The sequence below is a fragment of the Oncorhynchus clarkii genome, unplaced genomic scaffold (genome assembly GCF_045791955.1).
Source record: "Oncorhynchus clarkii lewisi isolate Uvic-CL-2024 unplaced genomic scaffold, UVic_Ocla_1.0 unplaced_contig_5695_pilon_pilon, whole genome shotgun sequence".
Classification (NCBI taxonomy): domain Eukaryota; kingdom Metazoa; phylum Chordata; class Actinopteri; order Salmoniformes; family Salmonidae; genus Oncorhynchus; species Oncorhynchus clarkii.
The window spans coordinates 82941-110724 of NW_027258023.1; the positions used below are offsets into that span (position 1 = coordinate 82941).

General features: G+C 40.7%; 1 protein-coding gene across 1 annotated transcript in view; it reads left to right on the top strand.

The window, feature by feature from the left end:
* Positions 1-3070: 3070 nt before the first annotated feature.
* LOC139394557 (receptor-type tyrosine-protein phosphatase delta-like) overlaps positions 3071-27784 on the top strand; it is a gene marked incomplete at its 3' end in the record, with an annotated part of 111289 nt that continues 86575 nt past the window's right edge. The window contains exon 1 of the mRNA XM_071142651.1: positions 3071-3647. The remainder of the gene's footprint in view (positions 3648-27784) is intronic.

Below are 27784 nucleotides of genomic sequence, written 5' to 3' on the forward strand. Positions count from 1 at the left end.
AACAGAAGCATGTAGTTTACTATGTGAGTCTCATTTGCATATCGCTGATGGGGACTAGACTGGGCTGATTGTCTTCTGGGTCAACTCACTCACACACACACAGACACACACACACAGACACACACACACACACACACACACAGAGAGAGAGAGAGAAAGACAGAGAGAGAGAGAGATAGAGAGCAAGTGAGAGACGACAGAGAGAGAGAAAGAGAGCGAGAAAAAGAGAGAGAGGGTAGTCAGAGAGAGAGAAAGAGAGCGAGATAGAGAGCAAGTGAGAGATGACAGAGAGAGAAAAAAAGAGAGAGAGAAAGAGAGAGAGAGACCTAAAACGTTCCCAAAACCTTCCATAAGAAAGCCATCAACTACAGAGAGAATATCCTGGAGACGAGTCCCCTAAGCAAGCTGGTCCTGGGGCTCTGTTCACAAACACAAACACACCCTACAGAGCCCCAGGACAGCAGCACAATTAGACCCAAACAAATCATGAGAAAAACTAAAATAATTAACCAAAAAACAGAGAGAACTAGAATGCTGGCCCTAAACATCACACAGCAGAATACCTGACCACTGTGACTGACCCAAACTTAATGGAAAGCTTTGACTATGTACAAACTCAGGAAACAGCCTTGCTATTAAGAAAGGCCGCCGAAGGCAGACATGGCTCTCAAGAGAAGACAAGCTATGTGCTCACTGCCCACAAAATGAGGTGGAAACTGAGCTGCACCTCCTAACCTCCTGTCCAATGTATGACCATATTAGAGAGACATATTTCCCTCAGATTACACAGACCCACAAATCCAATTTTGATAAACTCCCATATCTACTGGGTGAATTTCCACAGTGTGTCATCACAACAGCAAGATGTGTGACTTGTTGCCACAAGAAAAGGTCAACCAGTGAAGAACAAACAACATTGTAAATACAACCCATATTTATGCTTATTTACAGTGCCTTGCGAAAGTATTCGGCCCCCTTGAACTTTGCGACCTTTTGCCACATTTCAGGCTTCAAACATAAAGATATAAAACTGTATTTTTTTGTGAAGAATTAACAACAAGTGGGGCACAATCATGAAGTGGAACGACATTTTCAAACTTTTTTAACAAATCAAAAACTGAAAAATTGGGCGTGCAAAATTATTCAGCCCCCTTATTAAGTTAATACTTTGTAGCGCCACCTTTTGCTGTGATTACAGCTGTAAGTCGCTTGGGGTATGTCTCTAGCAGTTTTGCACATCGAGAGACTGACATTTTTTCCCATTCCTCCTTGCAAAACAGCTCGAGCTCAGTGAGGTTGGATGGAGAGCATTTGTGAACAGCAGTTTTCAGTTCTTTCCACAGATTCTCGATTGGATTCAGGTCTGGACTTTGACTTGGCCATTCTAACACCTGGATATGTTTATTTTTGAACCATTCCATTGTAGATTTTGCTTTATGTTTTGGATCATTGTCTTGTTGGAAGACAAATCTCCGTCCCAGTCTCAGGTCTTTTGCAGACTCCATCAGGTTTTCTTCCAGAATGGTCCTGTATTTGGCTCCATCTATCTTCCCATCAATTTTAACCATCTTCCCTGTCCCTGCTGAAGAAAAGCAGGCCCAAACCATGATGCTGCCACCACCATGTTTGACAGTGGGGATGGTGTGTTCAGCTGTGTTGCTTTTACGCCAAACATAACGTTTTGCATTGTTGCCAAAAAGTTACATTTTGGTTTCATCTGACCAGAGCACCTTCTTCCACATGTGTGTCTCCCAGGTGGCTTGTGGCAAACTTTAAACAACACTTTTTATGGATATCTTTAAGAAATGTCTTTCTTCTTGCCTCTCTTCCATAAAGGCCAGATTTGTGCAATATACGACTGATTGTTGTCCTATGGACAGAGTCTCCCACCTCAGCTGTAGATCTCTGCAGTTCATCCAGAGTGATCATGGGCCTCTTGGCTGCATCTCTGATCACTCTTCTCCTTGTATGAGCTGAAAGTTTAGAGGGACGGCCAGGTCTTGGTAGATTTGCAGTGGTCTGATACTCCTTCCATTTCAATATTATCGCTTGCACAGTGCTCCTTGGGATGTTTAAAGCTTGGGAAATATTTTTGTATCCAAATCCGGCTTTAAACTTCTTCACAACAGTATCTCGGACCTGCCTGGTGTGTTCCTTGTTCTTCATGATTCTCTCTGCGCTTTTAACGGACCTCTGAGACTATCACAGTGCAGGTGCATTTATACGGAGACTTGATTACACACAGGTGGATTGCATTTATCATCATTAGTCATTTAGGTCAACATTGGATCATTCAGAGATCCTCACTGAACTTCTGGAGAGAGTTTGCTGCACTGAAAGTAAAGGGGCTGAATAATTTTGCACGCCCAATTTTTCAGTTTTTGATTTGTTAAAAAAGTTTGAAATATCCAATAAATGTTGTTCCACTTCATGATTGTGTCCCACTTGTTGTTGATTCTTCACAAAAAAATGCAGTTTTATATCTTTATGTTTGAAGCCTGAAATGTGGCAAAAGGTCGCAAAGTTCAAGGGGGCCGAATACTTTCGCAAGGCACTGTATTTTCCCTTTTGTACTTGAACTATTTGCACATCATTACAACACTGTACATATACATAATATGACTTTTTGAAATGTCTTTATTGTTTTAGAAATTTTGTGAGTGTAATGTTTACTTTTCAGTTTTATTGTTTATTTCACTTCTATTTATTGTCTATTTCACCAATAAAGCCCCTTAAATTGAACTTAAATTGTGTTGGAAGGAGGGAGAGAGAAGGAGAGAGGCGCACAAACACCTGGAATAGCGAAGTACCAAAACATTGTCTGCAGCGCAGTAATAATGTCCAACCACAACAACAACAAAAAACGATTGTAATACATGACTGATTAAGTTATTAAGTTATTGAGAGAGAGTTGTTCCCATCCGACAGTGACGTCACGTCCCAGTCCCGGTTCGCGTCCCGGTGCTAAAGAGAAAGGGAATTCTCCCTGCGTAGAGAGGAGTTCATTCCATTTCGCACTCAATCTCATCCGCGGAGGTCGCGCCGCGCGTCACGCTCTTTCCATCTCCATCTTCCGCACGCCAAACAGAGACAATAATGATCGTTTCCACCGGGAGACTGATGAGGAGGGAGGAGAACTAACACGTTGAAGCTCTATATACGGGGAGAATATCAACAGACGGGGTCTGATGCTTTAAATCTGCGGGACTCCAACTCCCGCTCCCAGCACTCTCGAAACCCCTACTTAACAACTCAGTCACACAAGGGTAGGAATTATTGAAGCGAGAGAGAGGAAAACCGAGAAGAAAACAGAGTAGAAGAAAATCCTGCCTGGATTATTTCTTTAAACGCGGCATCCGCGGTGGACTATACAGTATTTCATACGGTGGACTATACAGTATTTCATACGGTGGACTATACAGTATTTCATACGGTGGACAATACAGTATTTCATACGGTGGACAATACAGTATTTCATACGGTGGACTATACAGTATTTCATACGGTGGACTATACAGTATTTCATACGGTGGACTATACAGTATTTCATACGGTGGACAATACGGTGTTTCATACGGTGGACAATACGGTGTTTCATACGAGTGAAGCCAGGATTTAAAGACCGCTGCTGGCAGGATGTTGATACGGTAAGGATGTGATCTCGAGACATGGCCACGGGGAGTTATGATTTATCGACGCGCTGTTTGTGTTGACAAAGCCGAATATGCGGAACTCCTTAATAGTACCGGTTGTCCCTCATTTATAGGATAACGGATTTGTTTGTGCGTTTTACAGTAGCCCAATAAATTCAATTTAAATCTGTTTAAATCTCTATCGGAATATTGTTTTTAAATACTACACAGCGTTTCCCACCGGTCTTGTTAACGCTGTAGCCCACGATGTCTCTAGCCCGCGAAAATGAGTATAGGCCTATTGCAAGTGGACAGGATTAGCCTATATATTTCAGTTTGAAATGATTTCAATATTTCTTATTTCTCAGGCGACATGCAGGGCAGTGTAAACTACATTTTTAAGAGATCAGCCACCAGCTTTTTGGATTGTTGAAACATCTGGAAGTTACCCCCAGCCCTTCTCAACTCCTTATTTCACACTACAGCCCAATGCATGTGATGCCCAAAACAGTGATACCTGTGCTGCTTCCCGAATAGCAGTGTTCCCGATGAGGGGAGAGGATGCCATTTGGAATGTAGTCCTGATATCTGCTCATCACTTCCCTCCCTGAGAGGTTCTAGAACCGTGACTGTTAGAGATCTGATGTCACCACGGCAACATATTATACTGTCTTTTAACAGATAGGACACAGCTGTAGGCAGGATAATACAGGTGTGTGTGTGTGTGTGTGTGTGTGTGTGTGTGTGTGTGTGTGTGTGTGTGTGTGTGTGACCCAGAATGAAAATTGTGTGTGTCTGTGTGACCCAGAATGAAAATTGTGTGTGTGTGTGTGTGTGTGTGTGTGTGCGTACCGTGTCTACACACACACACACCGAACCACACGCGTTAGTGTGTGTTGACCTGATAGTGCCTTCAGAGTGTGTGTGTGTGTGTGTAGACACGGTACGCACACACACACACACACACACACACCGAACCACACGCGTTAGTGTGTGATGACCTGATAGTGCCTTCAGAGTGTGTGTGTTGATGGAGTTGGCAGTCAGTCAGCAGTCCTGTTATAAGACCCTGACGGTAAGAGCAGCACTAATCTGCCTCCCCAACGGTCACTCTATTCCCTATATAGTGCTCTACTGGTCCAAAGTAGGGCCCTGCAGTGTGTAGGGAATAGGGTGTCATTTGGGACTGAGAACTGAAGGAAAGCCCCAGCTGTTCCCACCACAACTATCAATCTACAAACACCGATTAGACCTTTACTCTGCACGCTCTCTAATGTGTGTGTGTGTGTGTGTGTGTGTGTGTGTGTGTGTGTGTGTGTGTGTGTGTGTGTGTGTGTGTGTGTGTGTGTGTGTGTGTGTGTGTGTGTGTGTGTGTCTGTGTGTGTCTGTGTGTGTCTGTGTCTGTGTGTGTGTGTGTGTGTGTGTGTGTGTGTGTGTGTGTGTGTGTGTGTGTGTGTGTGTGTGTCTGTGTGTGTGTGTGTGTGTGTGTGTGTGTCTGTGTGTGTCTGTGTCTGTGTCTGTGTGTCTGCCAGCCATTAAGCCATCATTCTCCTCTCAGTTTTGTTACATTACAGCCTTTTTCTAAAATTGATTACATTTGTTTTTTTCCCCTCAACAAAGTACTGAGTAAAGGGTCTGAACGCTTATGTTTTTTATTTTTAGTTAATAAATTTGAAAACATTTCTGAAAACCTGTTTCTGCTTGGTCATTATGGAGTTTTGTGTGTAGATTGATGAGGAACTGTTGTTATTTAATCCGTTTTAGAGTAAGGCTGTAGTAAAATGTGGGAAAGGGGTCTGAATACTGTCTGAATGCCCTGTATATCTACTGTCTGAATGCCCTGTATATCTACTGTCTGAATGCCCTGTATATCTACTGTCTGGATGCCCTGTATATCTACTGTCTGAATGCCCTGTATATCTACTGTCGGCTGGGAAGTTACAATCTGAATACTGTCTGAATGCCCTGTATATCTACTGTCTGAATGCCCTGTATATCTACTGTCTGAATGCCCTGTATATCTACTGACTGAATGCCCTGTATATCTACTGACTGAATGCCCTGTATATCTACTGTCTGAATGCCCTGTATATCTACTGTCTGAATGCCCTGTGTATCTACTGTCTGAATGCCCTGTATATCAAATCAAATCAAATTTATTTATATAGCCCTTCGTACATCAGCTGATATCTCAAAGTGCTGTACAGAAACCCAGCCTAAAACCCCAAACAGCAAGCAATGCAGGTGTAGAAGCACGGTGGCTAGGAAAAACTCCCTAGAAAGGCCAAAACCTAGGAAGAAACCTAGAGAGGAACCAGGCTATGTGGGGTGGCCAGTCCTCTTCTGGCTGTGCCGGGTGGAGATTATAACAAAACATGGTCAAGATGTTCAAATGTTCATAGATGACCAGCATGGTCGAATAATAATAAGGCAGAATAGTTGAAACTGGAGCAGCAGCACAGTCAGGTGGACTGGGGACAGCAAGGAGTCATCATGTCAGGTATTCCTGGGGCATGGTCCTAGGGCTCAGGTCAGTTGAAACTGGAGCAGCAGCACAGCCAGGTGGACTGGGGACTGCAAGGAGTCATCATGTCAGGTAGTCCTGGGGCATGGTCCTAGGGCTCAGGTCCTCCGAGAGAGAGAAAGAGAGAAGGAGAGAATTAGAGAACGCACACTTAGATTCACACAGGACACCGAATAGGACAGGAGAAGTACTCCAGATATAACAAACTGACCCTAGCCCCCCGACACATAAACTACTGCAGCATAAATACTGGAGGCTGAGACAGGAGGGGTCAGGAGACACTGTGGCCCACTCCGAGGACACCCCCGGACAGGGCCAAACAGGAAGGATATAACCCCACCCACTTTGCCAAAGCACAGCCCCCACACCACTAGAGGGATATCTTCAACCACCAACTTACCATCCTGAGACAAGGCTGAGTATAGCCCACAAAGACCTCCGCCACGGCACAACCCAAGGGGGGGGGGGGGGGGGCGCCAACCCAGACGGGATGACCACATCAGTGACTCAACCCACTCAGGTGACGCACCCCCTCCAGGGACGGCATGAGAGAGCCCCAGTAAAGCCAGTGACTCAGCCCCTGTAATAGGGTTAGAGGCAGAGAATCCCAGTGGAAAGAGGGGAACCGACCAGGCAGAGACAGCAAGGGCGGTTCGTTGCTCCAGAGCCTTTCCGTTCACCCTCCCACTCCTGGGCCAGACTACACTCAATCATATGACCCACTGAAGAGATGAGTCTTCAGTAGAGACTTAAAGGTTGAGACCGAGTTTGCGTCTCTGACATGGGTAGGCAGACCGTTCCAGAAAAATGGAGCTCTATAGGAGAAAGCCCTGCCTCCAGCTGTTTGCTTAAAAATTCTAGGGACAATTAGGAGGCCTGCGTCTTGTGACCGTAGCGTACGTGTAGGTATGTACGGCAGGACCAAATCAGAGAGATAGGTAAGAGCAAGCCCATGTAATGCTTTGTAGGTTAGCAGTAAAACCTTGAAATCAGCCCTTGCTTTGACAGGAAGCCAGTGTAGAGAGGCTAGCACTGGAGTAATATGATCAATTTTTTTGGTTCTAGTTAGGATTCTAGCAGCCGTATTTAGCACTAACTGAAGTTTATTTAGTGCTTTATCCGGGTAGCCGGAAAGTAGAGCATTGCAGTAGTCTAACCTGGAAGTGACAAAAGCATGGATTAATTTTTCTGCATCATTTTTGGACAGAAAGTTTCTGATTTTTGCAATGTTACGTAGATGGAAAAAAGCTGTCCTTGAAATGGTCTTGATATGTTCTTCAAAAGAGAGATCAGGGTCCAGAGTAACGCCGAGGTCCTTCACAGTTTTATTTGAGACGACTGTACAACCATTAAGATTAATTGTCAGATTCAACAGAAGATCTCTTTGTTTCTTGGGACCTAGAACAAGCATCTCTGTTTTGTCCGAGTTTAAAAGTAGAAAGTTTGCAGCCATCCACTTCCTTATGTCTGAGACACATTCTTCTAGCAAGGGCAATTTTGGGGCTTCACCATGTTTAATTGAAATGTACAGCTGTGTGTCATCCGCATAGCAGTGAAAGTTAACATTATGTTTTCGAATAACATCCCCAAGAGGTAAAATATATAGTGAAAACAATAGTGGTCCTAAAACGGAACCTTGAGGAACACCGAAATTTACAGTTGATTTGTCAGAGGACAAACCATTCACAGAGACAAACTGATATCTTTCCGACAGATAAGATCTAAACCAGGCCAGAACTTGTCCGTGTAGACCAATTTGGGTTTCCAATCTCTCCAAAAGAATGTGGTGATCGATGGTATCAAAAGCAGCACTAAGGTCTAGGAGCACGAGGACAGATGCAGAGCCTCGGTCCGATGCCATTAAAATGTCATTTACCACCTTCACAAGTGCCGTCTCAGTGCTATGATGGGGTCTAAAACCAGACTGAAGCATTTCGTATACATTGTTTGTCTTCAGGAAGGCAGTGAGTTGTTGCGCAACAGCCTTTTCTAAAATTTTTGAGAGGAATGGAAGATTCGATATAGGCCGATAGTTTTTTATATTTTCTGGGTCAAGGTTTGGCTTTTTCAAGAGAGGCTTTATTACTGCCACTTTTAGTGAGTTTGGTACACATCCGGTGGATAGAGAGCCGTTTATTATGGTCAACATAGGAGGGCCAAGCACAGGAAGCAGCTCTTTCAGTAGTTTAGTTGGAATAGGGTCCAGTATGCAGCTTGAAGGTTTAGAGGCCATGATTATTTTCATCATTGTGTCAAGAGATATAGTACTAAAACACTTGAGCGTCTCTCTTGATCCTAGGTCCTGGCAGAGTTGTGCAGACTCAGGACAACTGAGCTTTGAAGGAATACGCAGATTTAAGGAGGAGTCCGTAATTTGCTTTCTAATAATCATGATCTTTTCCTCAAAGAAGTTCATGAATTTATCACTGCTAAAGTGAAAGTCATCCTCTCTTGGGGAATGCTGCTTTTTAGTTAGCTTTGCAACAGTATCAAAAAGGAATTTCGGATTGTTCTTATTTTCCTCAATTAAGTTAGAAAAATAGGATGATCGAGCAGCAGTAAGGGCTCTTCGGTACTGCACAGTACTGTCTTTCCAAGCTAGTCGGAAGACTTCCAGTTTGGTGTGGCGCCATTTCCGTTCCAATTTTCTGGAAGCTTGCTTCAGAGCTCGGGTATTTTCTGTGTACCAGGGAGCTAGTTTCTTATGAGAAATGTTTTTAGTTTTTAGGGGTGCAACTGCATCTAGGGTATTGCGCAAGGTTAAGTTGAGTTCCTCAGTTAGGTGGTTAACTGATTTTTGTCCTCTGGCGTCCTTGGGTAGACAGAGGGAATCTGGAAGGACATCAAGGAATCTTTGTGTTGTCTGTGAATTTATAGCACGACTTTTGATGATCCTTGGTTGGGGTCTGAGCAGATTATTTGTTGCAATTGCAAACGTAATAAAATGGTGGTCCGATAGTCCAGGATTATGAGGAAAAACATTAAGATCCACAACATTTATTCCATGGGACAAAACTAGGTCCAGCGTATGACTGTGACAGTGAGTGGGTCCAGAGACATGTTGGACAAAACCCACTGAGTCGATGATGGCTCCGAAAGCCTTTTGGAGTGGGTCTGTGGACTTTTCCATGTGAATATTAAAGTCACCAAAGATTAGAATATTATCCGCTATGACTACAAGGTCCGATAGGAATTCAGGGAACTCAGTGAGGAACGCTGTATATGGCCCAGGAGGCCTGTAAACAGTAGCTATAAAAAGTGATTGAGTAGGCTGCATAGATTTCATGACTAGAAGCTCAAAAGACGAAAATGTCATTTTTTTTTTTGGAAATTGAAATTTGCTATCGTAAATGTTAGCAACACCTCCGCCTTTGCGGGATGCACAGGGGATATGGTCACTAGTGTAGCCAGGAGGTGAGGCCTCATTTAACACAGTAAATTCATCAGGCTTAAGCCATGTTTCAGTCAGGCCAATCACATCAAGATTATGATCAGTGATTAGTTCATTGACTATAATTGCCTTTGAAGTAAGGGATCTAACATTAAGTAGCCCTATTTTGAGATGTGAGGTATCATGATCTCTTTCAATAATGACAGGAATGGAGGTGGTCTTTATCCTAGTGAGATTGCTAAGGCGAACACCGCCATGTTTAGTTTTGCCCAACCCAGGTCGAGGCACAGACACGGTCTCAATGGTGATAGCTGAGCTGACTACACTGACTGTGCTAGTGGCAGACTCCACTATGCTGGCAGGCTGGCTAACAGCCTGCTGCCTGGCCTGCACCCTATTTCATTGTGGAGCTAGAGGAGTTAGAGCCCTGTCTATGTTGGTAGATAAAATGAGAGCACCCCTCCAGCTAGGATGGAGTCCGTCACTCCTCAGCAGGTCAGGCTTGGTCCTGTTTGTGGGTGAGTCCCAGAAAGAGGGCCAATTATCTACAAATTCTATCTTTTGGGAGGGGCAGAAAACAGTTTTCAACCAGCGATTGAGTTGTGAGACTCTGCTGTAGAGCTCATCACTCCCCCTAACTGGGAGGGGGCCAGAGACAATTACTCGATGCCGACACATCTTTCTAGCTGATTTACACGCAGAAGCTATGTTGCGCTTGGTGATCTCTGACTGTTTCATCCTAACATCGTTGGTGCCGACGTGGATATCTCTATACTCTCTACACTCGGCAGTTTTAGCTTTAGCCAGCACCATCTTCAGATTAGCCTTAACGTCGGTAGCCCTGCCCCCCGGTAAACAGTGTATGATCGCTGGATGATTCTCAAGTCTAATACTGCGGGTAATGGAGTCGCCAATGACTAGAGTTTTCAATTTGTCAGAGCTAATGGTGGGAAGCTTCGGCGTCTCAGACCCCGTAACGGGAGGAGTAGAGACCAGAGAAGACTCGGCCTCTGACTCCGACCCGCTGCTTAATGGGGAAAACCGGTTGAAAGTTTCTGTCGGCTGAATGAGCGACACCGGTTGAGCGTTCCTACAGCATTTCCTTCCAGAAACCGTGAGAAAGTTGTCCGGCTGCGGGGACTGTGCCAGGGGATTTATACTACTATCTGTACTTACTGGTGGCACAGACGCGGTCTCATCCTTTCCTACACTGAAATTACCCTTGCCTAGCGATTGCGTCTGAAGCTGGGCTTGTAGCACAGCTATCCTCGCCGTAAGGCGAGTACAGCGACTGCAATTAGAAGGCATCATGTTAATGTTACTACTTAGCTTCGGCTGTTGGAGGTCCTGACGAACCGTGTCCAGATAAAGCGTCCGGAGTGAAAAAGTTGAGTAGGAAAAAACAAAAATATAAACGGTAATTAAAAAGTAAAAACCGTAAATTTGTCAGGTAGCAAAACAGGTTGGCAACAAAACGCACAGCAACTCAAAAACAAGTCTGCAAGTCGTGACCGGAAATACTGAATATCTACTGTCTGAATGCCCTGTATATCTACTGTCTGAATGCCCTGTATATCTACTGTCTGAATGCCCTGTATATCTACTGTCTGAATGCCCTGTATATCTACGTTCTGAATGCCCTGTATATCTACTGTCTGAATGCCCTGTATATCTACAGTCTGAATGCCCTGTATATCTACTGTCTGAATGCCCTGTATATCTACAGTCGGCTGGGAAATTACAACCTGAATACTGTCTGAATGCCCTGTATAGCTACTGTCTGAATGCCCTGTATATCTACAGTCGGCTGGGAAGTTACAACCTGAATACTGTCTGAATGCCCTGTGTATCTACAGTCGGCTGGGAAGTTACAACCTGAATACTGTCTGAATGCCCTGTATATCTACTGTCTGAATGCCCTGTATATCTACTGACTGGATGCCCTGTATATCTACTGTCTGAATGCCCTGTATATCTACTGTCTGAATGCCCTGTATATCTACAGTCTGAATGCCCTGTATATCTACTGTCTGAATGCCCTGTATATCTACAGTCGGCTGGGAAATTACAACCTGAATACTGCCTGAATGCCCTGTATATCTACTGTCTGAATGCCCTGTATATCTACAGTCGGCTGGGAAGTTACAACCTGAATACTGTCTGAATGCCCTGTGTATCTACAGTCGGCTGGGAAGTTACAACCTGAATACTGTCTGAATGCCCTGTATATCTACTGTCTGAATGCCCTGTATATCTACTGTCTGAATACCCTGTATATCTACTGTCTGAATACCCTGTATATCTACTGTCTGAATGCCCTGTATATCTACAGTCGGCTGGGAAGTTACAACCTGAATACTGTCTGAATGCCCTGTATATCTACTGTCTTCTTATTTTCATTGACGGCCTAGGATCAGAGGGTTAACTGCCTTGTTCAGGGGCAGAACGACAGATTTTTACCTTGTCAGCTCGGGGATTCGATCCATCAACCTTTCATCTAACAAACGGTTACTGGCCCAACGCTCTAACCACTAGGCTACCTGCCACCCCAACATCACCCAAACAATGTCGAATTATATCCGAGGTCAGATGTCAGTCTAAAGGTGTGTGTTTTGTGTGTGTGTGTGTGTGTGTGTTTTCCAATCCAACTGTCCCTCCCTCAGAGAGATTAGGCCACAAGATGTGATGGATGCCAGAGTCTGTACAGCCAGCTTGTTAGCGGTTAAATTTGAGGGTCTGCCCCCTCTCTCTCTCTCTCTCTCTCTCTCTCTCTCTCTCTCTCTCTCTCTCTCTCTCTCTCTCTCTCTCTCTGTCTATCTCTCTCTCCCTCCCTCCCTCCCTCCCTAGCTGTCTGGTGACAGTATTAGGCCGAGGTGTTCTAGAAATATATGACTTGTGAGTGTGTTTGGGCGTATGAAGCAGAATAGCCATGTCCTATCTTGAACAGGTCTGTCTTGTCTCCATGACTATAATTATAATGGAACATATTTTATAATCAGTCAGCCAGAGGAAGTTACAGGCTGATTTTAATGGAACATCCTTTATAATCAGTCAGACAGAGGAAGTTACAGGCTGATTTTAATGGAACATCCTTTATAATCAGTCAGCCAGAGGAAGTTACAGGCTGATTTTAATGGAACATCCTTTATAATCAGTCAGACAGAGGAAGTTACAGGCTGATTTTAATGGAACATCCTTTATAATCAGTCAGACAGAGGAAGTTACAGGCTGATTTTAATGGAACATCCTTTATAATCAGTCAGCCAGAGGAAGTTACAGGCTGAATTTAATGGAACATCCTTTATAATCAGTCAGCCAGAGGAAGTTACAGGCTGATTTTAATGGAACATCCTTTATAATCAGTCAGCCAGAGGAAGTTACAGGCTGATTTTAATGGAACATCCTTTATAATCAGTCAGCCAGAGGAAGTTACAGGCTGATTTTAATGGAACATCCTTTATAATCAGTCAGACAGAGGAAGTTACAGGCTGATTTTAATGGAACATCCTTTATAATCAGTCAGCCAGAGGAAGTTACAGGCTGATTTTAATGGAACATCCTTTATAATCAGTCAGCCAGAGGAAGTTACAGGCTGAATTTAATGGAACATCCTTTATAATCAGTCAGCCAGAGGAAGTTACAGGCTGATTTTAATGGAACATCCTTTATAATCAGTCAAGCAGAGGAAGTTACAGGCTGATTTTAATGGAACATCCTTTATAATCAGTCAGCCAGAGGAAGTTACAGGCTGATTTTAATGGAACATCCTTTATAATCAGTCAGCCAGAGGAAGTTACAGGCTGATTTTAATGGAACATCCTTTATAATCAGTCAGCCAGAGGAAGTTACAGGCTGATTTTAATGGAACATCCTTTATAATCAGTCAGCCAGAGGAATTTACAGGCTGATTTTATTGGAACATCCTTTATAATCAGTCAGCCAGAGGAAGTTACAGGCTGATTTTAATGAAACATCCTTTATAATCAGTCAGCCAGAGGAAGTTACAGGCTGATTTTAATGGAACATCCTTTATAATCAGTCAGCCAGAGGAAGTTACAGGCTGATTTTAATGGAACATCCTTTATAATCAGTCAGCCAGAGGAAGTTACAGGCTGATTTTAATGAAACATCCTTTATAATCAGTCAGCCAGAGGAAGTTACAGGCTGATTTTAATGGAACATCCTTTATAATCAGTCAGCCAGAGGAAGTTACAGGCTGATTTTAATGGAACATCCTTTATAATCAGTCAGACAGAGGAAGTTACAGGCTGATTTTAATGGAACATCCTTTATAATCAGTCAGCCAGAGGAAGTTACAGGCTGATTTTAATGGAACATCTTTTATAATCAGTCAGCCAGAGGAAGTTACAGGCTGATTTTAATGGAACATCCTTTATAATCAGTCAGACAGAGGAAGTTACAGGCTGATTTTAATGGAACATCCTTTATAATCAGTCAGACAGAGGAAGTTACAGGCTGATTTTAATGGAACATCCTTTATAATCAGTCAGCCAGAGGAAGTTACAGGCTGAATTTAATGGAACATCCTTTATAATCAGTCAGCCAGAGGAAGTTACAGGCTGATTTTAATGGAACATCTTTTATAATCAGTCAGCCAGAGGAAGTTACAGGCTGATTTTAATGGAACATCCTTTATAATCAGTCAGCCAGAGGAAGTTACAGGCTGATTTTAATGGAACATCCTTTATAATCAGTCAGACAGAGGAAGTTACAGGCTGATTTTAATGGAACATCCTTTATAATCAGTCAGACAGAGGAAGTTACAGGCTGATTTTAATGGAACATCCTTTATAATCAGTCAGCCAGGGGAAGTTACAGGCTGATTTTAATGGAACATCCTATATAATCAGTCAGACAGAGGATGTTACAGGCTGATTTTAATGGAACATCCTTTATAATCAGTCAGCCAGAGGAAGTTACAGGCTGATTTTAATGGAACATCCTTTATAATCAGTCAGCCAGAGGAAGTTACAGGCTGATTTTAATGGAACATCCTTTATAATCAGTCAGACAGAGGAAGTTACAGGCTGATTTTAATGGAACATCCTTTATAATCAGTCAGCCAGAGGAAGTTACAGGCTGATTTTAATGGAACATCTTTTATAATCAGTCAGCCAGAGGAAGTTACAGGCTGATTTTAATGGAACATCCTTTATAATCAGTCAGACAGAGGAAGTTACAGGCTGATTTTAATGGAACATCCTTTATAATCAGTCAGACAGAGGAAGTTACAGGCTGATTTTAATGGAACATCCTTTATAATCAGTCAGCCAGAGGAAGTTACAGGCTGAATTTAATGGAACATCCTTTATAATCAGTCAGCCAGAGGAAGTTACAGGCTGATTTTAATGGAACATCTTTTATAATCAGTCAGCCAGAGGAAGTTACAGGCTGATTTTAATGGAACATCCTTTATAATCAGTCAGCCAGAGGAAGTTACAGGCTGATTTTAATGGAACATCCTTTATAATCAGTCAGACAGAGGAAGTTACAGGCTGATTTTAATGGAACATCCTTTATAATCAGTCAGACAGAGGAAGTTACAGGCTGATTTTAATGGAACATCCTTTATAATCAGTCAGCCAGGGGAAGTTACAGGCTGATTTTAATGGAACATCCTATATAATCAGTCAGACAGAGGATGTTACAGGCTGATTTTAATGGAACATCCTTTATAATCAGTCAGCCAGAGGAAGTTACAGGCTGATTTTAATGGAACATCCTTTATAATCAGTCAGACAGAGGAAGTTACAGGCTGATTTTAATGGAACGTCCTTTATAATCAGTCAGCCAGAGGAAGTTACAGGCTGATTTTAATGAAACATCCTTTATAATCAGTCAGCCAGAGGAAGTTACAGGCTGATTTTAATGGAACATCCTTTATAATCAGTCAGCCAGAGGAAGTTACAGGCTGATTTTAATGGAACGTCCTTTATAATCAGTCAGCCAGAGGAAGTTACAGGCTGATTTTAATGGAACATCCTTTATAATCAGTCAGACAGAGGAAGTTACAGGCTGATTTTATTGGAACGTCCTTTATAATCAGTCAGCCAGAGGAAGTTACAGGCTGATTTTAATGAAACATCCTTTATAATCAGTCAGACAGAGGAAGTTACAGGCTGATTTTAATGGAACATCCTTTATAATCAGTCAGCCAGAGGAAGTTACAGGCTGATTTTAATGGAACATCCTTTATAATCAGTCAGCCAGAGGAAGTTACAGGCTGATTTTAATGAAACATCCTTTATAATCAGTCAGCCAGAGGAAGTTACAGGCTGATTTTAATGAAACATCCTTTATAATCAGTCAGCCAGAGGAAGTTACAGGCTGATTTTAATGGAACATCCTTTATAATCAGTCAGCCAGAGGAAGTTACAGGCTGATTTTAATGGAACATCCTTTATAATCAGTCAGACAGAGGAAGTTACAGGCTGATTTTAATGGAACATCCTTTATAATCAGTCAGCCAGGGAAAGTTACAGGCTGATTTTAATGGAACATCCTATATAATCAGTCAGTCAGAGGAAGTTACAGGCTGATTTTAATGGAACGTCCTTTATAATCAGTCAGCCAGAGGAAGTTACAGGCTGATTTTAATGGAACATCCTTTATAATCAGTCAGCCAGAGGAAGTTACAGGCTGATTTTAATAGAACGTCCTTTATAATCAGTCAGCCAGAGGAAGTTACAGGCTGATTTTAATGAAACATCCTTTATAATCAGTCAGCCAGAGGAAGTTACAGGCTGATTTTAATGGAACATCCTTTATAATCAGTCAGCCAGAGGAAGTTACAGGCTGATTTTAATGGAACGTCCTTTATAATCAGTCAGCCAGAGAAAGATACAGGCTGATTTTAATGGAACATCCTTTATAATCAGTCAGACAGAGGAAGTTACAGGCTGATTTTAATGGAACATCCTTTATAATCAGTCAGCCAGAGGAAGTTACAGGCTGATTTTAATGGAACGTCCTTTATAATCAGTCAGACAGAGGAAGTTACAGGCTGATTTTAATGGAACATCCTTTATAATCAGTCAGCCAGAGGAAGTTACAGGCTGATTTTAATGGAACATCCTTTATAATCAGTCAGCCAGAGGAAGTTACAGGCTGATTTTAATGAAACATCCTTTATAATCAGCCAGACAGAGGAAGTTACAGGCTGATTTTAATGGAACATCCTTTATAATCAGTCAGACAGAGGAAGTTACAGGCTGATGTTAATGGAACATCCTTTATAATCAGCCAGCCAGAGGAAGTTACAGGCTGATTTTAATGAAACATCCTTTATAATCAGTCAGACAGAGGAAGTTACAGGCTGATTTTAATGGAACATCCTTTATAATCAGTCAGACAGAGGAAGTTACAGACTGATTTTAATGAAACATCCTTTATAATCAGTCAGACAGAGGAAGTTACAGGCTGATTTTAATGAAACATCCTTTATAATCAGTCAGACAGAGGAAGTTACAGGCTGATTTTAATGGAACATCCTTTATAATCAGTCAGACAGAGGAAGTTACAGGCTGATTTTAATGAAACATCCTTTATAATCAGTCAGACAGAGGAAGTTACAGGCTGATTTTAATGAAACATCCTTTATAATCAGTCAGACAGAGGAAGTTACAGGCTGATTTTAATGAAACATCCTTTATAATCAGTCAGACAGAGGAAGTTACAGGCTGATTTTAATGAAACATCCTTTATAATCAGTCAGACAGAGGAAGTTACAGGCTGATTTTAATGAAACATCCTTTATAATCAGTCAGACAGAGGAAGTTACAGGCTGATTTTAATGAAACATCCTTTATAATCAGTCAGCCAGAGGAAGTTACAGGCTGATTTTAATGGAACATCTTTTATAATCAGTCAGCCAGAGGAAGTTACAGGCTGATTTTAACGAAACATCCGTTATAATCAGTCAGACAGAGGAAGTTACAGGCTGATTTTAATGAAACATCCTTTATAATCAGTCAGCCAGAGGAAGTTACAGGCTGATTTTAATGGAACATCCTTTATAATCAGTCAGCCAGAGGAAGTTACAGGCTGATTTTAATGGAACATCCTTTATAATCAGTCAGACAGAGGAAGTTACAGGCTGATTTTAATGGAACATCCTTTATAATCAGTCAGCCAGGGAAAGTTACAGGCTGATTTTAATGGAACATCCTATATAATCAGTCAGACAGAGGAAGTTACAGGCTGATTTTAATGGAACATCCTTTATAATCAGTCAGCCAGAGGAAGTTACAGGCTGATTTTAATGGAACATCCTTTATAATCAGTCAGCCAGAGGAAGTTACAGGCTGATTTTAATGGAACGTCCTTTATAATCAGTCAGCCAGAGGAAGATACAGGCTGATTTTAATGGAACGTCCTTTATAATCAGTCAGCCAGAGAAAGATACAGGCTGATTTTAATGGAACATCCTTTATAATCAGTCAGACAGAGGAAGTTACAGGCTGATTTTAATGGAACATCCTTTATAATCAGTCAGCCAGAGGAAGTTACAGGCTGATTTTAATGAAACATCCTTTATAATCAGTCAGACAGAGGAAGTTACAGGCTGATTTTAATGAAACATCCTTTATAATCAGTCAGACAGAGGAAGTTACAGGCTGATTTTAATGAAACATCCTTTATAATCAGTCAGCCAGAGGAAGTTAAAGGCTGATTTTAATGGAACATCTTTTATAATCAGTCAGCCAGAGGAAGTTACAGGCTGATTTTAACGAAACATCCGTTATAATCAGTCAGACAGAGGAAGTTACAGGCTGATTTTAATGAAACATCCTTTATAATCAGTCAGCCAGAGGAAGTTACAGGCTGATTTTAATGGAACATCCTTTATAATCAGTCAGCCAGAGGAAGTTACAGGCTGATTTTAATGGAACATCCTTTATAATCAGTCAGACAGAGGAAGTTACAGGCTGATTTTAATGGAACATCCTTTATAATCAGTCAGCCAGGGAAAGTTACAGGCTGATTTTAATGGAACATCCTATATAATCAGTCAGACAGAGGAAGTTACAGGCTGATTTTAATGGAACGTCCTTTATAATCAGTCAGCCAGAGGAAGTTACAGGCTGATTTTAATGGAACATCCTTTATAATCAGTCAGCCAGAGGAAGTTACAGGCTGATTTTAATGGAACGTCCTTTATAATCAGTCAGCCAGAGGAAGATACAGGCTGATTTTAATGGAACGTCCTTTATAATCAGTCAACCAGAGAAAGATACAGGCTGATTTTAATGGAACATCCTTTATAATCAGTCAGCCAGAGGAAGTTACAGGCTGATTTTAATGGAACGTCCTTTATAATCAGTCAGACAGAGGAAGTTACAGGCTGATTTTAATGGAACATCCTTTATAATCAGTCAGCCAGAGGAAGTTACAGGCTGATTTTAATGGAACATCCTTTATAATCAGTCAGCCAGAGGAAGTTACAGGCTGATTTTAATGAAACATCCTTTATAATCAGTCAGACAGAGGAAGTTACAGGCTGATTTTAATGGAACATCCTTTATAATCAGTCAGACAGAGGAAGTTACAGGCTGATGTTAATGGAACATCCTTTATAATCAGCCAGCCAGAGGAAGTTACAGGCTGATTTTAATGAAACATCCTTTATAATCAGTCAGACAGAGGAAGTTACAGGCTGATTTTAATGGAACATCCTTTATAATCAGTCAGACAGAGGAAGTTACAGACTGATTTTAATGAAACATCCTTTATAATCAGTCAGACAGAGGAAGTTACAGGCTGATTTTAATGAAACATCCTTTATAATCAGTCAGCCAGAGGAAGTTACAGGCTGATTTTAATGGAACATCCTTTATAATCAGTCAGACAGAGGAAGTTACAGGCTGATTTTAATGAAACATCCTTTATAATCAGTCAGACAGAGGAAGTTACAGGCTGATTTTAATGAAACATCCTTTATAATCAGTCAGACAGAGGAAGTTACAGGCTGATTTTAATGAAACATCCTTTATAATCAGTCAGACAGAGGAAGTTACAGGCTGATTTTAATGAAACATCCTTTATAATCAGTCAGACAGAGGAAGTTACAGGCTGATTTTAATGAAACATCCTTTATAATCAGTCAGACAGAGGAAGTTACAGGCTGATTTTAATGAAACATCCTTTATAATCAGTCAGCCAGAGGAAGTTACAGGCTGATTTTAATGGAACATCTTTTATAATCAGTCAGCCAGAGGAAGTTACAGGCTGATTTTAACGAAACATCCGTTATAATCAGTCAGACAGAGGAAGTTACAGGCTGATTTTAATGAAACATCCTTTATAATCAGTCAGCCAGAGGAAGTTACAGGCTGATTTTAATGGAACATCCTTTATAATCAGTCAGCCAGAGGAAGTTACAGGCTGATTTTAATGAAACATCCTTTATAATCAGTCAGCCAGAGGAAGTTACAGGCTGATTTTAATGGAACATCCTTTATAATCAGTCAGCCAGAGGAAGTTACAGGCTGATTTTAATGGAACATCCTTTATAATCAGTCAGACAGAGGAAGTTACAGGCTGATTTTAATGGAACATCCTTTATAATCAGTCAGCCAGGGAAAGTTACAGGCTGATTTTAATGGAACATCCTATATAATCAGTCAGACAGAGGAAGTTACAGGCTGATTTTAATGGAACGTCCTTTATAATCAGTCAGCCAGAGGAAGTTACAGGCTGATTTTAATGGAACATCCTTTATAATCAGTCAGCCAGAGGAAGTTACAGGCTGATTTTAATGGAACGTCCTTTATAATCAGTCAGCCAGAGGAAGATACAGGCTGATTTTAATGGAACATCCTTTATAATCAGTCAGCCAGAGGAAGATACAGGCTGATTTTAATGGAACATCCTTTATAATCAGTCAGACAGAGGAAGTTACAGGCTGATTTTAATGGAACATCCTTTATAATCAGTCAGCCAGAGGAAGTTACAGGCTGATTTTAATGGAACATCCTTTATAATCAGTCAGCCAGAGGAAGTTACAGGCTGATTTTAATGAAACATCCTTTATAATCAGTCAGACAGAGGAAGTTACAGGCTGATTTTAATGGAACATCCTTTATAATCAGACAGAGGAAGTTACAGGCTGATTTTAATGGAACATCCTTTATAATCAGTCAGCCAGAGGAAGTTGCAGGCTGATTTTAATGGAACATCCTTTATAATCAGTCAGCCAGAGGAAGTTACAGGCTGATTTTAATGGAACATCCTTTATAATCAGTCAGCCAGAGGAAGTTACAGGCTGATTTTAATGGAACATCCTTTATAATCAGTCAGACAGAGGAAGTTACAGGCTGATTTTAATGGAACATGCTTTATAATCAGTCAGCCAGAGGAAGTTACAGGCTGATTTTAATGGAACATCCTTTATAATCAGTCAGCCAGAGGAAGTTACAGGCTGAATTTAATGGAACATCCTTTATAATCAGTCAGCCAGAGGAAGTTACAGGCTGATTTTAATGGAACATCCTTTATAATCAGTCAGCCAGAGGAAGTTACAGGCTGATTTTAATGGAACATCCTTTATAATCAGTCAGCCAGAGGAAGTTACAGGCTGATTTTAATGGAACATCCTTTATAATCAGTCAGCCAGAGGAAGTTACAGGCTGATTTTAATGGAACATCCTTTATAATCAGTCAGCCAGAGGAAGTTACAGGCTAATTTTAATGGAACATCCTTTATAATCAGTCAGCCAGAGGAAGTTACAGGCTGATTTTAATGGAACATCCTTTATAATCAGTCAGCCAGAGGAAGTTACAGGCTGATTTTAATGAAACATCCTTTATAATCAGTCAGCCAGAGGAAGTTACAGGCTGATTTTAATGGAACATCCTTTATAATCAGTCAGCCAGAGGAAGTTACAGGCTGATTTTAATGGAACATCCTTTATAATCAGTCAGCCAGAGGAAGTTACAGGCTGATTTTAATGAAACATCCTTTATAATCAGTCAGCCAGAGGAAGTTACAGGCTGATTTTAATGGAACATCCTTTATAATCAGTCAGACAGAGGAAGTTACAGGCTGATTTTAATGGAACATCCTTTATAATCAGTCAGCCAGAGGAAGTTACAGGCTGATTTTAATGGAACATCTTTTATAATCAGTCAGCCAGAGGAAGTTACAGGCTGATTTTAATGGAACATCCTTTATAATCAGTCAGACAGAGGAAGTTACAGGCTGATTTTAATGGAACATCCTTTATAATCAGTCAGACAGAGGAAGTTACAGGCTGATTTTAATGGAACATCCTTTATAATCAGTCAGCCAGAGGAAGTTACAGGCTGAATTTAATGGAACATCCTTTATAATCAGTCAGCCAGAGGAAGTTACAGGCTGATTTTAATGGAACATCTTTTATAATCAGTCAGCCAGAGGAAGTTACAGGCTGATTTTAATGGAACATCCTTTATAATCAGTCAGCCAGAGGAAGTTACAGGCTGATTTTAATGGAACATCCTTTATAATCAGTCAGACAGAGGAAGTTACAGGCTGATTTTAATGGAACATCCTTTATAATCAGTCAGCCAGAGGAAGTTACAGGCTGATTTTAATGGAACATCCTTTATAATCAGTCAGCCAGAGGAAGTTACAGGCTGATTTTAATGAAACATCCTTTATAATCAGTCAGCCAGAGGAAGTTACAGGCTGATTTTAATGAAACATCCTTTATAATCAGTCAGCCAGAGGAAGTTACAGGCTGATTTTAATGGAACATCCTTTATAATCAGTCAGCCAGAGGAAGTTACAGGCTGATTTTAATGGAACATCCTTTATAATCAGTCAGACAGAGGAAGTTACAGGCTGATTTTAATGGAACATCCTTTATAATCAGTCAGCCAGGGAAAGTTACAGGCTGATTTTAATGGAACATCCTATATAATCAGTCAGACAGAGGAAGTTACAGGCTGATTTTAATGGAACGTCCTTTATAATCAGTCAGCCAGAGGAAGTTACAGGCTGATTTTAATGGAACATCCTTTATAATCAGTCAGCCAGAGGAAGTTACAGGCTGATTTTAATGGAACGTCCTTTATAATCAGTCAGCCAGAGGAAGATACAGGCTGATTTTAATGGAACATCCTTTATAATCAGTCAGCCAGAGGAAGATACAGGCTGATTTTAATGGAACATCCTTTATAATCAGTCAGACAGAGGAAGTTACAGGCTGATTTTAATGGAACATCCTTTATAATCAGTCAGCCAGAGGAAGTTACAGGCTGATTTTAATGGAACATCCTTTATAATCAGTCAGCCAGAGGAAGTTACAGGCTGATTTTAATGAAACATCCTTTATAATCAGTCAGACAGAGGAAGTTACAGGCTGATTTTAATGGAACATCCTTTATCAGACAGAGGAAATCAGACAGAGGAAGTTACAGGCTGATTTTAATGGAACATCCTTTATAATCAGTCAGCCAGAGGAAGTTGCAGGCTGATTTTAATGGAACATCCTTTATAATCAGTCAGCCAGAGGAAGTTACAGGCTGATTTTAATGGAACATCCTTTATAATCAGTCAGCCAGAGGAAGTTACAGGCTGATTTTAATGGAACATCCTTTATAATCAGTCAGACAGAGGAAGTTACAGGCTGATTTTAATGGAACATCCTTTATAATCAGTCAGCCAGAGGAAGTTACAGGCTGATTTTAATGGAACATCCTTTATAATCAGTCAGCCAGAGGAAGTTACAGGCTGAATTTAATGGAACATCCTTTATAATCAGTCAGCCAGAGGAAGTTACAGGCTGATTTTAATGGAACATCCTTTATAATCAGTCAGCCAGAGGAAGTTACAGGCTAATTTTAATGGAACATCCTTTATAATCAGTCAGCCAGAGGAAGTTACAGGCTGATTTTAATGGAACATCCTTTATAATCAGTCAGCCAGAGGAAGTTACAGGCTGATTTTAATGAAACATCCTTTATAATCAGTCAGCCAGAGGAAGTTACAGGCTGATTTTAATGGAACATCCTTTATAATCAGTCAGCCAGAGGAAGTTACAGGCTGATTTTAATGGAACATCCTTTATAATCAGTCAGCCAGAGGAAGTTACAGGCTGATTTTAATGAAACATCCTTTATAATCAGTCAGCCAGAGGAAGTTACAGGCTGATTTTAATGGAACATCCTTTATAATCAGTCAGACAGAGGAAGTTACAGGCTGATTTTAATGGAACATCCTTTATAATCAGTCAGCCAGAGGAAGTTACAGGCTGATTTTAATGGAACATCTTTTATAATCAGTCAGCCAGAGGAAGTTACAGGCTGATTTTAATGGAACATCCTTTATAATCAGTCAGACAGAGGAAGTTACAGGCTGATTTTAATGGAACATCCTTTATAATCAGTCAGACAGAGGAAGTTACAGGCTGATTTTAATGGAACATCCTTTATAATCAGTCAGCCAGAGGAAGTTACAGGCTCAGCCAGAGGAAGAGGCTGATTTTAATGGAACATCCTTTATAATCAGTCAGCCAGAGGAAGTTACAGGCTGATTTTAATGGAACATCTTTTATAATCAGTCAGCCAGAGGAAGTTACAGGCTGATTTTAATGGAACATCCTTTATAATCAGTCAGCCAGAGGAAGTTACAGGCTGATTTTAATGGAACATCCTTTATAATCAGTCAGACAGAGGAAGTTACAGGCTGATTTTAATGGAACATCCTTTATAATCAGTCAGCCAGAGGAAGTTACAGGCTGATTTTAATGGAACATCCTTTATAATCAGTCAGCCAGAGGAAGTTACAGGCTGATTTTAATGAAACATCCTTTATAATCAGTCAGCCAGAGGAAGTTACAGGCTGATTTTAATGGAACATCCTTTATAATCAGTCAGACAGAGGAAGTTACAGGCTGATTTTAATGGAACATCCTTTATAATCAGTCAGACAGAGGAAGTTACAGGCTGATTTTAATGGAACATCCTTTATAATCAGTCAGCCAGGGGAAGTTACAGGCTGATTTTAATGGAACATCCTATATAATCAGTCAGACAGAGGATGTTACAGGCTGATTTTAATGGAACATCCTTTATAATCAGTCAGCCAGAGGAAGTTACAGGCTGATTTTAATGGAACATCCTTTATAATCAGTCAGACAGAGGAAGTTACAGGCTGATTTTAATGGAACGTCCTTTATAATCAGTCAGCCAGAGGAAGTTACAGGCTGATTTTAATGAAACATCCTTTATAATCAGTCAGCCAGAGGAAGTTACAGGCTGATTTTAATGGAACATCCTTTATAATCAGTCAGCCAGAGGAAGTTACAGGCTGATTTTAATGGAACGTCCTTTATAATCAGTCAGCCAGAGGAAGTTACAGGCTGATTTTAATGGAACATCCTTTATAATCAGTCAGACAGAGGAAGTTACAGGCTGATTTTAATGGAACGTCCTTTATAATCAGTCAGCCAGAGGAAGTTACAGGCTGATTTTAATGAAACATCCTTTATAATCAGTCAGACAGAGGAAGTTACAGGCTGATTTTAATGGAACATCCTTTATAATCAGTCAGCCAGAGGAAGTTACAGGCTGATTTTAATGGAACATCCTTTATAATCAGTCAGCCAGAGGAAGTTACAGGCTGATTTTAATGAAACATCCTTTATAATCAGTCAGCCAGAGGAAGTTACAGGCTGATTTTAATGGAACGTCCTTTATAATCAGTCAGCCAGAGGAAGTTACAGGCTGATTTTAATGAAACATCCTTTATAATCAGTCAGCCAGAGGAAGTTACAGGCTGATTTTAATGGAACATCCTTTATAATCAGTCAGCCAGAGGAAGTTACAGGCTGATTTTAATGGAACATCCTTTATAATCAGTCAGACAGAGGAAGTTACAGGCTGATTTTAATGGAACATCCTTTATAATCAGTCAGCCAGGGAAAGTTACAGGCTGATTTTAATGGAACATCCTATATAATCAGTCAGTCAGAGGAAGTTACAGGCTGATTTTAATGGAACGTCCTTTATAATCAGTCAGCCAGAGGAAGTTACAGGCTGATTTTAATGGAACATCCTTTATAATCAGTCAGCCAGAGGAAGTTACAGGCTGATTTTAATAGAACGTCCTTTATAATCAGTCAGCCAGAGGAAGTTACAGGCTGATTTTAATGAAACATCCTTTATAATCAGTCAGCCAGAGGAAGTTACAGGCTGATTTTAATGGAACATCCTTTATAATCAGTCAGCCAGAGGAAGTTACAGGCTGATTTTAATGGAACATCCTTTATAATCAGTCAGACAGAGGAAGTTACAGGCTGATTTTAATGGAACGTCCTTTATAATCAGTCAGCCAGAGGAAGTTACAGGCTGATTTTAATGGAACATCCTTTATAATCAGTCAGCCAGAGGAAGTTACAGGCTGATTTTAATGGAACATCCTTTATAATCAGTCAGACAGAGGAAGTTACAGGCTGATTTTAATGGAACGTCCTTTATAATCAGTCAGCCAGAGGAAGTTACAGGCTGATTTTAATGGAACATCCTATATAATCAGTCAGACAGAGGAAGTTACAGGCTGATTTTAATGGAACGTCCTTTATAATCAGTCAGCCAGAGGAAGTTACAGGCTGATTTTAATGGAACATCCTTTATAATCAGTCAGCCAGAGGAAGTTACAGGCTGATTTTAATGGAACGTCCTTTATAATCAGTCAGCCAGAGGAAGATACAGGCTGATTTTAATGGAACATCCTTTATAATCAGTCAGCCAGAGGAAGATACAGGCTGATTTTAATGGAACATCCTTTATAATCAGTCAGACAGAGGAAGTTACAGGCTGATTTTAATGGAACATCCTTTATAATCAGTCAGCCAGAGGAAGTTACAGGCTGATTTTAATGGAACATCCTTTATAATCAGTCAGCCAGAGGAAGTTACAGGCTGATTTTAATGAAACATCCTTTATAATCAGTCAGACAGAGGAAGTTACAGGCTGATTTTAATGGAACATCCTTTATAATCAGTCAGACAGAGGAAGTTACAGGCTGATTTTAATGGAACATCCTTTATAATCAGTCAGCCAGAGGAAGTTACAGGCTGATTTTAATGGAACATCCTTTATAATCAGTCAGCCAGAGGAAGTTACAGGCTGATTTTAATGGAACATCCTTTATAATCAGTCAGCCAGAGGAAGTTACAGGCTGATTTTAATGGAACATCCTTTATAATCAGTCAGACAGAGGAAGTTACAGGCTGATTTTAATGGAACATCCTTTATAATCAGTCAGCCAGAGGAAGTTACAGGCTGATTTTAATGGAACATCCTTTATAATCAGTCAGCCAGAGGAAGTTACAGGCTGAATTTAATGGAACATCCTTTATAATCAGTCAGCCAGAGGAAGTTACAGGCTGATTTTAATGGAACATCCTTTATAATCAGTCAGCCAGAGGAAGTTACAGGCTGATTTTAATGGAACATCCTTTATAATCAGTCAGACAGAGGAAGTTACAGGCTGATTTTAATGGAACATCCTTTATAATCAGTCAGCCAGAGGAAGTTACAGGCTGATTTTAATGGAACATCCTTTATAATCAGTCAGCCAGAGGAAGTTACAGGCTGATTTTAATGGAACATCCTTTATAATCAGTCAGCCAGAGGAAGTTACAGGCTGATTTTAATGGAACATCCTTTATAATCAGTCAGCCAGAGGAAGTTACAGGCTGATTTTAATGAAACATCCTTTATAATCAGTCAGCCAGAGGAAGTTACAGGCTGATTTTAATGGAACATCCTTTATAATCAGTCAGCCAGAGGAAGTTACAGGCTGATTTTAATGGAACATCCTTTATAATCAGTCAGCCAGAGGAAGTTACAGGCTGATTTTAATGAAACATCCTTTATAATCAGTCAGCCAGAGGAAGTTACAGGCTGATTTTAATGGAACATCCTTTATAATCAGTCAGACAGAGGAAGTTACAGGCTGATTTTAATGGAACATCCTTTATAATCAGTCAGCCAGAGGAAGTTACAGGCTGATTTTAATGGAACATCTTTTATAATCAGTCAGCCAGAGGAAGTTACAGGCTGATTTTAATGGAACATCCTTTATAATCAGTCAGACAGAGGAAGTTACAGGCTGATTTTAATGGAACATCCTTTATAATCAGTCAGACAGAGGAAGTTACAGGCTGATTTTAATGGAACATCCTTTATAATCAGTCAGCCAGAGGAAGTTACAGGCTGAATTTAATG